The sequence below is a fragment of the Panthera tigris genome, chromosome D4, assembly GCF_018350195.1.
Source record: "Panthera tigris isolate Pti1 chromosome D4, P.tigris_Pti1_mat1.1, whole genome shotgun sequence".
In the NCBI taxonomy this organism is placed as follows: domain Eukaryota; kingdom Metazoa; phylum Chordata; class Mammalia; order Carnivora; family Felidae; genus Panthera; species Panthera tigris.
This window is the reverse complement of record NC_056672.1, coordinates 25,451,149-25,463,509: the sequence shown is the minus strand read 5'-3', so window position 1 is coordinate 25,463,509 and position 12,361 is coordinate 25,451,149. Positions and strand designations below refer to the sequence as shown.

General features: G+C 42.0%; 1 long non-coding RNA gene across 13 annotated transcripts in view; it reads right to left on the bottom strand.

The window, feature by feature from the left end:
- The window catches only part of LOC122233012, a 134,795-nt gene that overhangs the window by 91,288 nt on the left and 31,146 nt on the right, over positions 1–12,361 (bottom strand). The window contains exon 1 of one of the 13 annotated variants that reach the window (XR_006210420.1): positions 8,189–8,268. The exons of the other annotated variants lie outside the window; for them this stretch is intronic. This is a non-coding gene — a long non-coding RNA (uncharacterized LOC122233012). Of the gene's footprint in view, positions 1–8,188; positions 8,269–12,361 lie in introns of those variants that run through there. 13 annotated transcript variants of the gene reach the window in all.

Sequence of the window (12,361 nt, the reverse complement as noted above, 5' to 3'; positions counted from 1 at the left end):
CAAGAACTAGGAAACAATCAAACCTTTCCTTGGAATGTTTAGAGTTTGAACCACCCAGACCTGCTGAGTTAATCTTTTACTATAAAATGACCTATTTGTTACACAGCATGGCCTAACTTACCCTGACTAATGTAGCATATACATTACAGGTTTGTCTAATACACATGAAGATACCCAAATGGTAAAAGAAATGTTTCCTCATGCACTTTTTAAAATTATCTTGTACACTAACAGTAGTACACAGACCATATTGTGGGAAACATTGATCCGGTGCAACCTCACTTTAAATGTGTAAAAGGTGGAGACCTGGGAAGATTGCAGCGTAGGAGGATGCTGGGCTCACCTCGTCCTGCTGATCACTTAGATTCCACCCACATCTGCCTAAATAACCCAGAAAACCACCAGAAGACTAGCAGAATGGACTCTCCGGAGCCAAGCGTAGACAAGAGGCCCACGGAAGAGGGTAGGAAGGGTGGAGAGGAGGTGCATGCTACACAGACTGGCCGGAGGGAGCCAGGGCAGTGGAGGGGCAGCCCGCCCTACAAGGCAGAGCCCCCGAAGTCTGGCTTGCAAAAGCAGAGGGGTGGGACTCCATGAGTTCTGACAGCCAGTGGGACTTAACCTCTGGAATGTTAAAAGTCAACAGCTCTGCTCTTGGAGAGTGGGGAGGGTGAGAGGATGCCGGGAGAAAGAGTTGTTGAGCCACGGAAGACAGAGCTCAGCTTGGCGGGGAACAAAGGTGTTGGTAAGTGCCATCTCCCTCTCCCATCCCCCAGCTGAAATTCCAAAGGGAACCAGTTCCCATCACTGAACTTTCTTCTACCGTGCAAACACCCAAGGCTGTGCTTCTGTGGATCCATCCCCCCGACGGGTCTGCCTCCCTCCTGGTGCTGCAGGGCCCCTCCCGCAGGGGACCACCGAAGGCAAAGTGAGCTAAGCCTGCCCCTCCCACACCTGTGCACCTTGTGGATCCACCCCAGCTAATACGCCAGATCCCATCGAAGCAGCACCACAAGCCTGGCAGTGTGCAAGTAGCCCAGACAGGGGCCACACCACTCCACAGTGAGTCTTGCCCTTGGGAGAGGGGAAGATAAGGTACACACCAGTCTGACTGTGGCCCCAGCAGTGGGCTGGGGGCAGACATCAGGTCTGACTGCGGCCCTGCCCACCAACACAAGTTACTCCGGCCAGCACAGGGGAGGTGCCCTGCAGTTTGGAGCCACGGCAGGGACTGCCCAAAATGATGAAATGGAAGAATTCTCCTCAAAAGAAACTCCAAGAAGTAGTGACAGCTAACGAATGGATCAAAACTGATTTAAGCAGGGGCACCTGGGTGGCTCAGTTGGTTGAGCTTCCGACTTTGGCTCAGGTCATGATCTCACGGTTCGTGGGTTCAAGCCCCGCATCGGGCTCTGTACTGACAGCTCAGAGCCTGGAGCCTGCTTCGGATTCTGTGTCTCCTCTCTCTCTCTGCTCCTGCCCCACTCATGCTCTGTCTGTCTCTCTCTCTCAAAGATGAATAAACATTAAAAAAAATAAATAATTTTTAAAAAACTGATTTAAGCAATATAGCAGAACAAGAATTTAGAATAATAGTCATAAAATTAATTTCTGGGCTTGAAAAAAGCATAGAGGACAGCAGAGAATCTATTGCTACAGAGATCAAGGGACTAAGAAATAAATAGTCATGAGGAGCTAAAAAATGCTATAAATGAGGTGCAAAATAAAATAGAGACAGCCATAGCATAGATTGAAGAGGCAGAGGAGAGAATAGATGAAATGGAAGATAAAATTATGGAAAAAGAGGAAGCTGAGAAAAAGATAAAAAAAATCCAGGAGTACGAGGGGAGAATTAGAGAACTAAGTGATGCAATCAAACAGAACAATATCCGTATCATAGGAATCCAGAAGAAGAAGAGAGAAAGGGGGTGAAGGTGTACTTGAACAAATCATAGCTGAGAACTTCCCTGATCTGGGGAAGGAAAAAGGCATTGAAATCCAAGAGGCACAGAGAACTCCCTTCAGACATAACTTGAATCGATCTTCTGCATGACATATCATAGTGAAACTGGCAAAATACAAGGATAAAGAGAAAATTCTGAAAGCAGCTAGGGATAAACAGGCTATAACTTACAAAGATAGAAATATAAGAGTAGTGGCAGACCTATCTACTGAAACTTGGCAGGCCAGAAAGGAATGGCAGGAAATCTTCAGTGTGATGAACAGGAAAAATAGGCAGCCAAGAATCCTTTATCCAGCAAGTCTGTCACTCAGAATAGAAGGAAAGATAAAGGTCTTCCCAAACAAACAAAAACTGAAGGAATTCATCACCACTAAACCAGCCCTACAAGAGATCCTAAGGGGAATTCTGTGAGTGAAATGTTGCAAGGACCACAAAGCACCAGAGACATCACTACAAGCATGAAACCTACAGACATCACAATGACTCTAAACCCATATCTTTCAATAATAACACTGAATGTAAATGGACTAAATGCTCCAACCAAAAGACATAGGGTATCAGAATGGATAAAAGAACAAGACCCATCTATTTGCTGTCTACAAGAGACTCATTTTAACCTGAGAACACCTTCAGATTGAAAGTGAGGGGATGGAGAATTATCTATCATGCTACTGGAAGTCAAAAGAAAGCTGAAGTAGCCATACTTATATCAAACTAGACTTTAAATTAAAGGTTGTAACAAGAGATGAAGAAGGGCATTATATAATAATTACAGGGTCTATCCATCAGGAAGAGCTAACAATTATAAATGTCTATATGCCGAATACGGGAGCCCCCAAATATATAAAACAATTAATCACAAACATAAGCAACCTTATTGATAAGAATGTGGTAATTGCAGGGGACTTTAATACCCCACTTACAACAATGGATAGATCATCTAGACACAGGATCAATAAAGAAACAAGGGCCCTGAATGATACATTGGATCAGATGGACTTGATAGATATATTTAGAACTCTGCATCCCAAAGCAACAGAATATACTTTCTTCTTGAGTGCACATGGAACATTCTCCAAGATAGATCACATACTGGGTCACAAAACAGCCCTTAACAAGTATAAAAGAATTGAGCTCATACCATGCACACTTTCAGAACACAATGCTATGAAACTTGAAATCAACCACAGGAAAAAGTCTGGAAAACTTTTTCTTCCAAAAGCATGGAGGCTAAAGAACACCCTACTAAAGAATGAATGGGTCAATGAGGCAATTAGAGAAGAAATTAAAAAATATATGGAAACAAATGAAAATGAAAATACAACAATCCAAACACTTTGGGATGTAGTGAAGGCAGTCCTGAGAGGAAAATACATTGCAATCCAGGCCTATCTCAAGAAACAAGAAAAATCCCAACTATGAAATCTAACAGCACACCTGAAGGAAATATAAGTAGCACAGCAAAGACACCCCAAACCCAGCAGAAGAAGAGAAATAATAAAGATCAGAGCAGAAATAAACAATATAGAATCTAAAAAAAACTGTAGAGCAGATCAATGAAACCAAGAGTTGGTTTTTTGAAAAAATAAACAAAATTGATAAACGTCTAGCCAGGCTTCTCAAAAAGAAAAGGGAGATGACCCAAATAGATAAAATCATGAATGAAAAGGGAATTATTACAACCAATCCCTCAGAAATACAAGCAATTATCAGGGAATACTATGAAAAACTGTATGCCAACAAACTGGACAACCTGGAAGAAATGGACAAATTCCTAAGCACCCACACACTTCCAAAACTCAAACAAGAAGAAATAGAAAACTTGAACAGACCCATCACCAGTGAAGAAATTGAATCAGTTATCAAAAATCTCCAAGAAATAAGAGTCCAGGATTAAATGGCTTCCCTGGGGAATTCTACCAGACATTTAAAGCAGAGATAATACCTATCCTTCTCAAGCGGTTCCAAAAAATAGAAAGGGAAGGAAAACTTCCAGACTCATTCTATGAAGCCAGCATTACTTTGATTCCCAAACCAGACCGAGACCCAGCAAAAAAAGAGAACTACAGGCCAATATCCCTGATGAATATGGATGCCAAAATTCTCAACAAGATACTAGCAAATCGAATTCAACAGCATATAAAAAAAATTATTCACCAGGATCAAGTGGGATTCATTCCTGGGCTGCAGGGCTGGTTCAACATTCGCAAATCAATCAATGTGATACATCACATTAATAAAAGAAAATGTAAGAACCGTATGATCCTGTCAATCAATGCAGAAAAAGCATTTGACAAAATTCAGCATTCTTTCTTAATAAAAACCCTCGAGAAAGTAGGGATAGAAGGAACATACTCAAACATCATAGAAGCCATTTATGAAAAGCCCACAGCTAATATCATCTCAATAGGGAAAAACTGAGAGCTTTCCCCCTGAGATCAGGAACACAACAGGGATGTCCACTCACACCACTGTTGTTTAACATAGTGTTGGAAGTTCTAGCATCAGCAATCAGACAACAAAAGGAAATCAAAAGCATCAGAATTGGCAAAGATGAAGCCAAGCTTTCACTTTTTGCAGATGACATGATATTTCTTTTTTTTTTTTTTTTTTTTAATTTTTTTTTTCAACGTTTTTTATCTATTTTTGGGACAGAGAGAGACAGAGCATGAACGGGGGAGGGTCAGAGAGAGAGGGAGACACACAGAATCGGAAACAGGCTCCAGGCTCCGAGCCATCAGCCCAGAGCCTGACGCGGGGCTCGAACTCACGGACCGCGAGATCGTGACCTGGCTGAAGTCGGACGCTTAACCGACTGCGCCACCCAGGCGCCCCGATGACATGATATTATATATGGAAAACCTGATAGACTCCACCAAAAGTCTGCTAGAACTGATACATGAATTCAGCAAAGTTGCAGGATACAAAAATCAATGTACAGAAATCAGTTGCATTCTTATACACTAACAATGAAGCAACAGAAAGACAAATAAAGAAACTGATCCCATTCACAATTGTACCAAGAATCATAAAATACATAGGAATAAACCTAACCAAAGATGTAAAAGATCTGTATGCTGAAAACTATAGAAAGTTTATGAAGGAAATTGAAGAAGATATAAAGAAATGGAAAAATATTCTGGGCTCATGGGTTGGAAGAATAAATATTGTTAAAATGTCAATACTATCCAAAGCAATCTATGCAGTCAATGCAATCCCAATCAAAATTGCACCAGCATTCTTCTCAAATCTAGAACAAGCAATCCTAAAATATGTATGGAACCACAAAAGATCCCGAATAGCCAAAGTAATATTGAAGAACAAAACCAAAGCGGGGGGCATCACAATCCCAGCGTCTACTACAAAGCTATAATCATCAAGACAGCATGCTGTCTTGGCACATGTGTATTGGCACAAAAACAGACACATAGACCAATGGAATAGAATAGAGACTCCAGAACTGGACCCACAAAAGTATGGCCAACTAATCTTTGACAAAGCAAGAAAGAATATTCAATGGAAAAAAGACAGTCTCTTTAACAAATGGTGCTGGGAGAACTGGACAGCAACATGCAGAAGAATGAACCTAGACCACTTTCTTACACCATTCACAAAAATAAACTCAAAATGGATGAAGGACCTGAATTTGAGACAGGAAACTATCAAAACCCTAGAGGAGAAAGCAGGAAAAAACCTCTCTGACCTCAGCCACAGCAATTTCTTACTTGACACATCTCCAAAGGCAAGGGAATTAAAAGCAAAAATTAACTACAGGGACCTCATGAAGATAAAAGCTTCTGCACTGCACAGGAAACAATTAGCAAAACTAAAAGGCAACCGACGGAATGGGAAAAGATATTTGCAAATGACATATCAGACAAAGGGCTGGTATCCAAAATCCATAAAGAACTCACCAAACTCCACACCTGAGAAACAAATAATCCAGTGAAGAAATGGGCAGAAGACATGAATAGACACTTCTATAAAGAAGACATCCAGATGGCCAACAGGCACCTAAAAAGATGCTCAACATCACTCCTCATCAGGGAAATACAAATCAAAACCACACTCAGATACCACATCAGGCCAGTCAGAGTGGCTAAAATGAACAATCAGGAGATTATAGATGCTAGCGAGGATGTGGAGAAATAGGAACCCTCTTGCACTGTTGGTGGGAATCAAACTGGTGCAGCTGCTCTAGAAAACAATGTGGAGGTTCCTCAAAAAATTAAAAATAGACCTACCCTATGACCCATCAATAGCACTGCTAGGAATTTACCCAAGTAAAGGTACAGGAGTGCTGATGCATAGGGGCACTTGTACCCCAATGTTTATAGCAGCACTCTCAACAATAGCCAAATTATGGAAAGAGCCTGAATGTCCATCAACTGGTGAATGGATAAAGAAATTGTGGTTTATATACACAATGGAATACTACTTGGCAATGAGAAAGAATGAAATATGGCCTTTTGTAGCAACGTGGATGGAACTGGAGAGTGTTATGCTAAGTGAAATAAGCCATACAGAGAAAGACAGACACCATATGTTTTCACTCTTCTGTGGATCCTGAGAAACTTAACAGAAGCCCATGGGGGAGGGGAAGGAAAAAAAAAGTTAGAGAGGGAGGGAGCCAAACAATAAGAGACTCTTAAAAACTGAGAACAAACTGAGGGTTGATGGGGGGTGGGAGGGAGGGGAGAGTGGGTGATGGGCATTGAGGAGGGCACCTGTTGGGATGAGCACTGGGTGTTGTATGGAAACCAATTTGACAATAAATTTCATATTAAAAAAATAAATAAAATATAACTATGATTTTGACTTAAAAAATAAAATTAAAAATAAATGTGTAAAAGGTAAGGAGCTTCACTCCACTGCTAAACTTCCTCCAGGGAAGGGACACTGGCTTGGAAGGGAGGATTGTTGAGAAGAGTGGGGTCTGATAAGTTCTCCAGCAGCTTCTCCAAGAATGATGTCTGAGGACTATGATAGGACATTTCCAGGAACTCTCAACCTATGGTTCTCACCAATCCCTGATCTCTGGATCTTTTAGATAAACTTGGTGCACCCTGCCCTGAAGAAAGATTTGTTACAAGAATTGTGATGATTAACTTTATGTGTCCACTTCGCTGGGCCATGGAGAGTCCAGATATTTGGCTAAACATTATTTCCAGGTGTGTCTGTGAGGGTGTTTCTGGATGAGATTATTATTTGAATTGGTAGGCCAAGTAAAGTAGACTGTTTTCCCCAGTGTGGGTGGGCCTCATCCAATCTATTGAAGTCCTGCATTAAAAAAAAGCCTGATTAAAAAAGACTTATTTCTGCCTGACTTTCTTTGAGTCAAAACATCCATCTTCTCCTGCCTTTAGACTCAGACTCAGACTGTAACTTACACCATCAGCACTACTGGTTCTCAGGCCTTTGGACTCAAAGTAGAACTATATACCATGGTAGTCCCCAGCTTACTGGCTGCAGATTTTGGAATTCTCAGCCTCCATAATCACAGGAGCCAATTCCTTATAGTAAAGATATAGATAGATAGATGATAGATAGATAGATAGATAGATAGATGATAGATAGATAGATGATAGATAGATAGATAGATACATAGATAGATGATAGATAGATAGATCCTCTATTGGTTCTGTTTCTCTGGAGAACCCAGACAGTGTCAATAAACCAAGTGCTAACAGAACCTAAATACTAATTTTTTTTTTACTCTTTCCCTCTTGCTCTCTCTCTCCCCTTCTCTCTCTTCCTCTCCACTTGTTTTGGGATAAACTTCATTAAAATCTCTTTTATGAGGATCATCTTCTTTTTTTCTGTTCCTTTATACCATGACAGGATGAGGAGAAGGTGAGGGCAGGGTCCTGAGGCCACGATTCTGGCCTAACCCAATGTGACCTTACAAACCCAGAGTCCTTAACCACCTGATTTACTCAGCTTCTGTGTCTTATGTTTAAAATCTAAGAGAGTAAAATGAGATTGGTCCCACTTGGCCCAACAAGCTGTGACTATAGGGTGGCAGGGAAGGTGGTCAAATGATATCAGCAAAAGAGATGGAGTTCATATGGGGGGTGGGAGAAATGTTGATAAGTGTACCTAATATCAGAGATAATAATGAAATAATAGAACAAGGGCTGAAAACCCACCCTTCAAGTGAACTACAGATGTTCCAGGATGAGAATCTGGCCCTTCACTTGAAAATTTCATTTCATCTGAACTAACCTTCTCTTCAAAGGGTCAATCCAATTACTCCGGACAAACACCAGTGGCTCTCTGAGAGCCCGTCAGTCCTCAGAGGAGATATCTGAAAGGGGTGGCAAGAGAGGGGGATGAAAAGAGAAGCAGAGTGTCCTTTCATGGGAGGTCCAAATGGCTGCTCTGTGTAGACTGCAGTTTAGAATTACAGGTCAAAAGGACCTGGATGCGATTAGTTCATGGGAGACCCCTGAACCCCCACTTCTCTGTATCCGGGAGGCCAGTGAAGGACTATTGTAGTTCTGCTTCCAATTTGTTCTCCAAGCCATTTTCCTTTCTTGTGCCAAATAAATTCGGCCACTGACCAACAGCAGCAGGTTTCTGGTTCTGGTTTTGTTTTTTAACTCCAGCTTGCTCCATTTCAGAGTTCCCTGACAGAGAGGACAAATGTGTGGAAACTCTTTCCTGGGAGCCAGTATAATACAGTCCCTCATCCAAAATTATGAAATCCCAAAGCTCTGAAAATCAAAAATTTTATAAGATAGGTGCAGAATCATTTGGCAACCAAAAAATAAGGCTATTTTTACTTTTTATTTATCCTATTTAGTTCCATTGTTGATGTTTCACTGCTAAAATATGAGTGGGTTTGACTACAGGGTGTTGTTCCAGATCCCCACCAGGAGTAGTAAGTAATATGTGGGATATGTATCACATCCCCATTCTGGACCCTACTGAATTTCAACACACATCTGGCCCCAAACACGTTGGATAAGAAATCAAGGACTTGTTCAATAGAAATAGCAAGACTTTTGGCTCAGACAGCCAGACCTGAATCTGAATCCCCTCTCTTGTTGTATAGCAAGCGACTTAACTTCTCAGAACATCACTTTCCTCCTCTGTAGAGGGAAGGTCACAATCATAACTACTTCTTGGTGGCCGGTGGGAGGTTTATCGGATGAGACAAGTTCCATAAGGAATTTGACACTCTCCCTGGTACTGGTCACTGCACAACAAAAGCTTCTTTTCTTTCCCTAATAACACCCCCTCCCATTCCACAGAATCCAGGCACAGTGCTATGAAAATCAAAACACAGAAAGTAAAGAAAAGAAAAAACTCACTCCCAATAAAAACAGGGCACCAAAGCAGAGACTGACAGGATAATTTGTCAGAACTGTCATCTTGCTAATAAGGAGTAAGGTGCTCAAATGTGGCTGTGAATGAAGACCAATAAAAACGAAGTTCTACTCTCATATGTATTTCTTTATGCTTCTCTTGGATTGATTTTTTCTATGGCCTATTAACCGATTCTAGCAATTGGTGCGATTATGTGGGTGGGTGGGTAATTTCCTTTCTCCATTGGCCCTGTCCATCCTGGTAAGTGATTGGTTGTAAACAACACAGCATTATTGACCATATTGACTTCCAGAATCCCACACTTTGCTTTATTATTTGGTCCCCTTTTGAGATGGATTCTTTACTTAAAGACTACCACATTCCAGTCAACAGCAAAGGCCATAAAGTGTCAGAACATTTTCTTCTTAATGTGAAATCTATGCATATTAAAAGCACAGGAACATGCATATTCGTTTAATGAACTTTGCTTAAACCTCAGAAGAAAGTCAGTTGTATACAGAATTTTGACTTCTTTCTTAACAATATTTCTAAAAAATTGAAGTTCCAAAAAAGAGTCTTTATGCTTTTAGTCCTCTAGAGTACAAAATATGGTTGATTGCTAGCTTCTATTTATAGTTCAAAAACAGTGTAAGGCAGCCTTTCTAATCCCCTGAAAGAGTGCTAAAATCTATTAACCATGACTTCCATGGGCACAGAGTTTGCAAATGGTAGCACATATGCCCCAAGTTTGCAAATTCCACTTTATGTTTTACAAGCATTTCTCTCCATTCATCCATTTATCCATCCATCCATTTCATTCATCCACCTACTCATCCATCCATCCATTCATCCATCCACCTACTCATCCATCCATCCATTCATCCATCCTTCCTTCCATCAAGAGACTCTGTCAAGCTATAAACTAACCCTAGGGGTACAAAGATGAATAAGACACAGCCCCCAGTGGGTAAGACAGATGTGCTTATCATTTGAGTTCATGATTAACTGAAATAATGTTTTCTTGTTATATGAGAAACCTCATCAGCATCGCTGGAGCTCAAACCCCTTATGCCCCTTATGAAGGGTGAGATCTGGTCCCTAGAGCCTTCTTTGTTACTGAGAGAGCTGAGATGGGTGTGGTACGAGGGATAGAGGTAGACAGTGGGACACAACAAATTCTGAATAATAAAGGGATGGAAAGTATGAGGCTTCCCAGGGAAACTGAAGAAAATGGAGATTGGCACCAGCAAAACTGAGCTCTGGATGGAGGGAAAGGCTGAGAACTGGAATAGCTAGTAGCTGTGTGGGAAAGGAGAGTTTTAAGGAAGGAATTCATGATATCTAGAATCAGAGAAGCTCTCAGATGGGAAGTGGCCCTTGAACAAAGATTGGAAGAGGTTCTAGTTACTATTGTTGCATAACAAGTCACCCTAAAACTTAGTGGCTTAAAACAACAATTATTATTGTTCACAGTTTATGCACATCAGGAATTCAAGAAGAATGTAGTCGGTGGCTTTAGCTCAGGATCAGATGGTGGCTGAAGGGAGAAGAGTGTAAGTTGAGGGGAAAGGGACCAAGAGTAGCTTGAAAATGGCCCAGCAGCAATCTCTCTTCATGGGGTCTTGAAGCTTCTCCATGTGGTCTCTCCATGTAGGCTAGTTTGACCTTCCTCACAACATGGCAGCTAAAGAGAAGCTGGGCTACTTATGAGGTGGTTCCAGGTTCAGGATCAAGTCCACATCCAGGGCACCAGACGTAAGCAGCATTGCCTCTCATTACCTAGCCTCAAAATCATGCCACATCATATTGACCACATTCTATTAGTTACAAGGGAGTCATAGGTTTGCCCAGATTCAGGAGAGGGGAATTAGACCTCACTGTGTCATGGGGAGTAGCAAGTTTCCAAAGGGATGGGAGCTATGACTGTGGCCACTTTTGGAAAATGCAATCTGTCACAAAGAGTGATGGAGGTCAGGGGTTGAGAAATCAGGCCTTACCTGAATACCTTAGCGCTAACTGCTCCTGCAACCAGCCAAACCAACCAACCCCTAGTCTCATTGAAAAAGAAATCAGAGAGAACTAATCAGCAAACCCTTCCCAGCATGCACCCACTGCCACCATCAACTGCCTCCCTTTCCAGCATCTCTGAGGCTTCACTGTCCACCTGTAGTCTGAGGTGTGCTCACCATCACCCGCTGCCCTGAGGCTAAAGCCAACAGCCCATCACTTGCTGCCCTAATTTCCTAGGGCTGCCATACCAAAATCACAAATGAAGTGATTTCTGGCAATAGAAATGTGTGCTTTCACAATTCTGGAGGTCAGAAGTCTGAAGTCAAGGTATAGGCAGAGGCACACTCCCCCGCAAAGGGTCGGGGGAAGAATCCTCCCATGCCTCTTCCTGGTGTCTGGTGGTTGCTGGGATTCCCTGATTCCTGTTCTCAGTTTGTGTTTGCATCATTTCCATCTCTGCCTCTGTCACATCATGCCCTCCCTCTTTTCATAAGGACACCAGTCACTGAATTAGAGCCCACACTAATCCAGTAGGATCTCATCTGAACTTGATTATGTCTGCAAAGACCCCATTTCCAAATAGAACCACATTCACAAGTACTGGGGGTGAGGACTTGGACATATTTGGAGGGGGGACACCATTCGACCCCACAACACTTGCCACTGGATCCTGGAAGTGCTAGAGTCACCCCTACTCAAGCCCTACTTGAGTCACCTCAAGGCTCTAGGACTGTCTCTCCTTCCAGTCTCAACCCCTTCACCCCTTCAAAGCAAATCCACCACCTCCTCCTCTCAGGGCACAACTTCCTAACAAGACTCTTTTAGTCACACACAGTTTGGCAAGAACTTCCTCAATCTCTCTGCCCTTGTCTCTACTCTCCTGCTACATTAGTGTGTACACTCACACACATTCACATGTGCACACTTGATAGAGCCACCTGATTCCTGACCACAGAGCCACACATGAGAGATTATTGATTTTCTCTTCTCTCGGCTTTTTATTAGTGCCCACAATTGCTTTTTGTCCTGATGGCTTTCTTTAGAATGAGATTTGTTAGAAGAAGGATCCTTATTTTT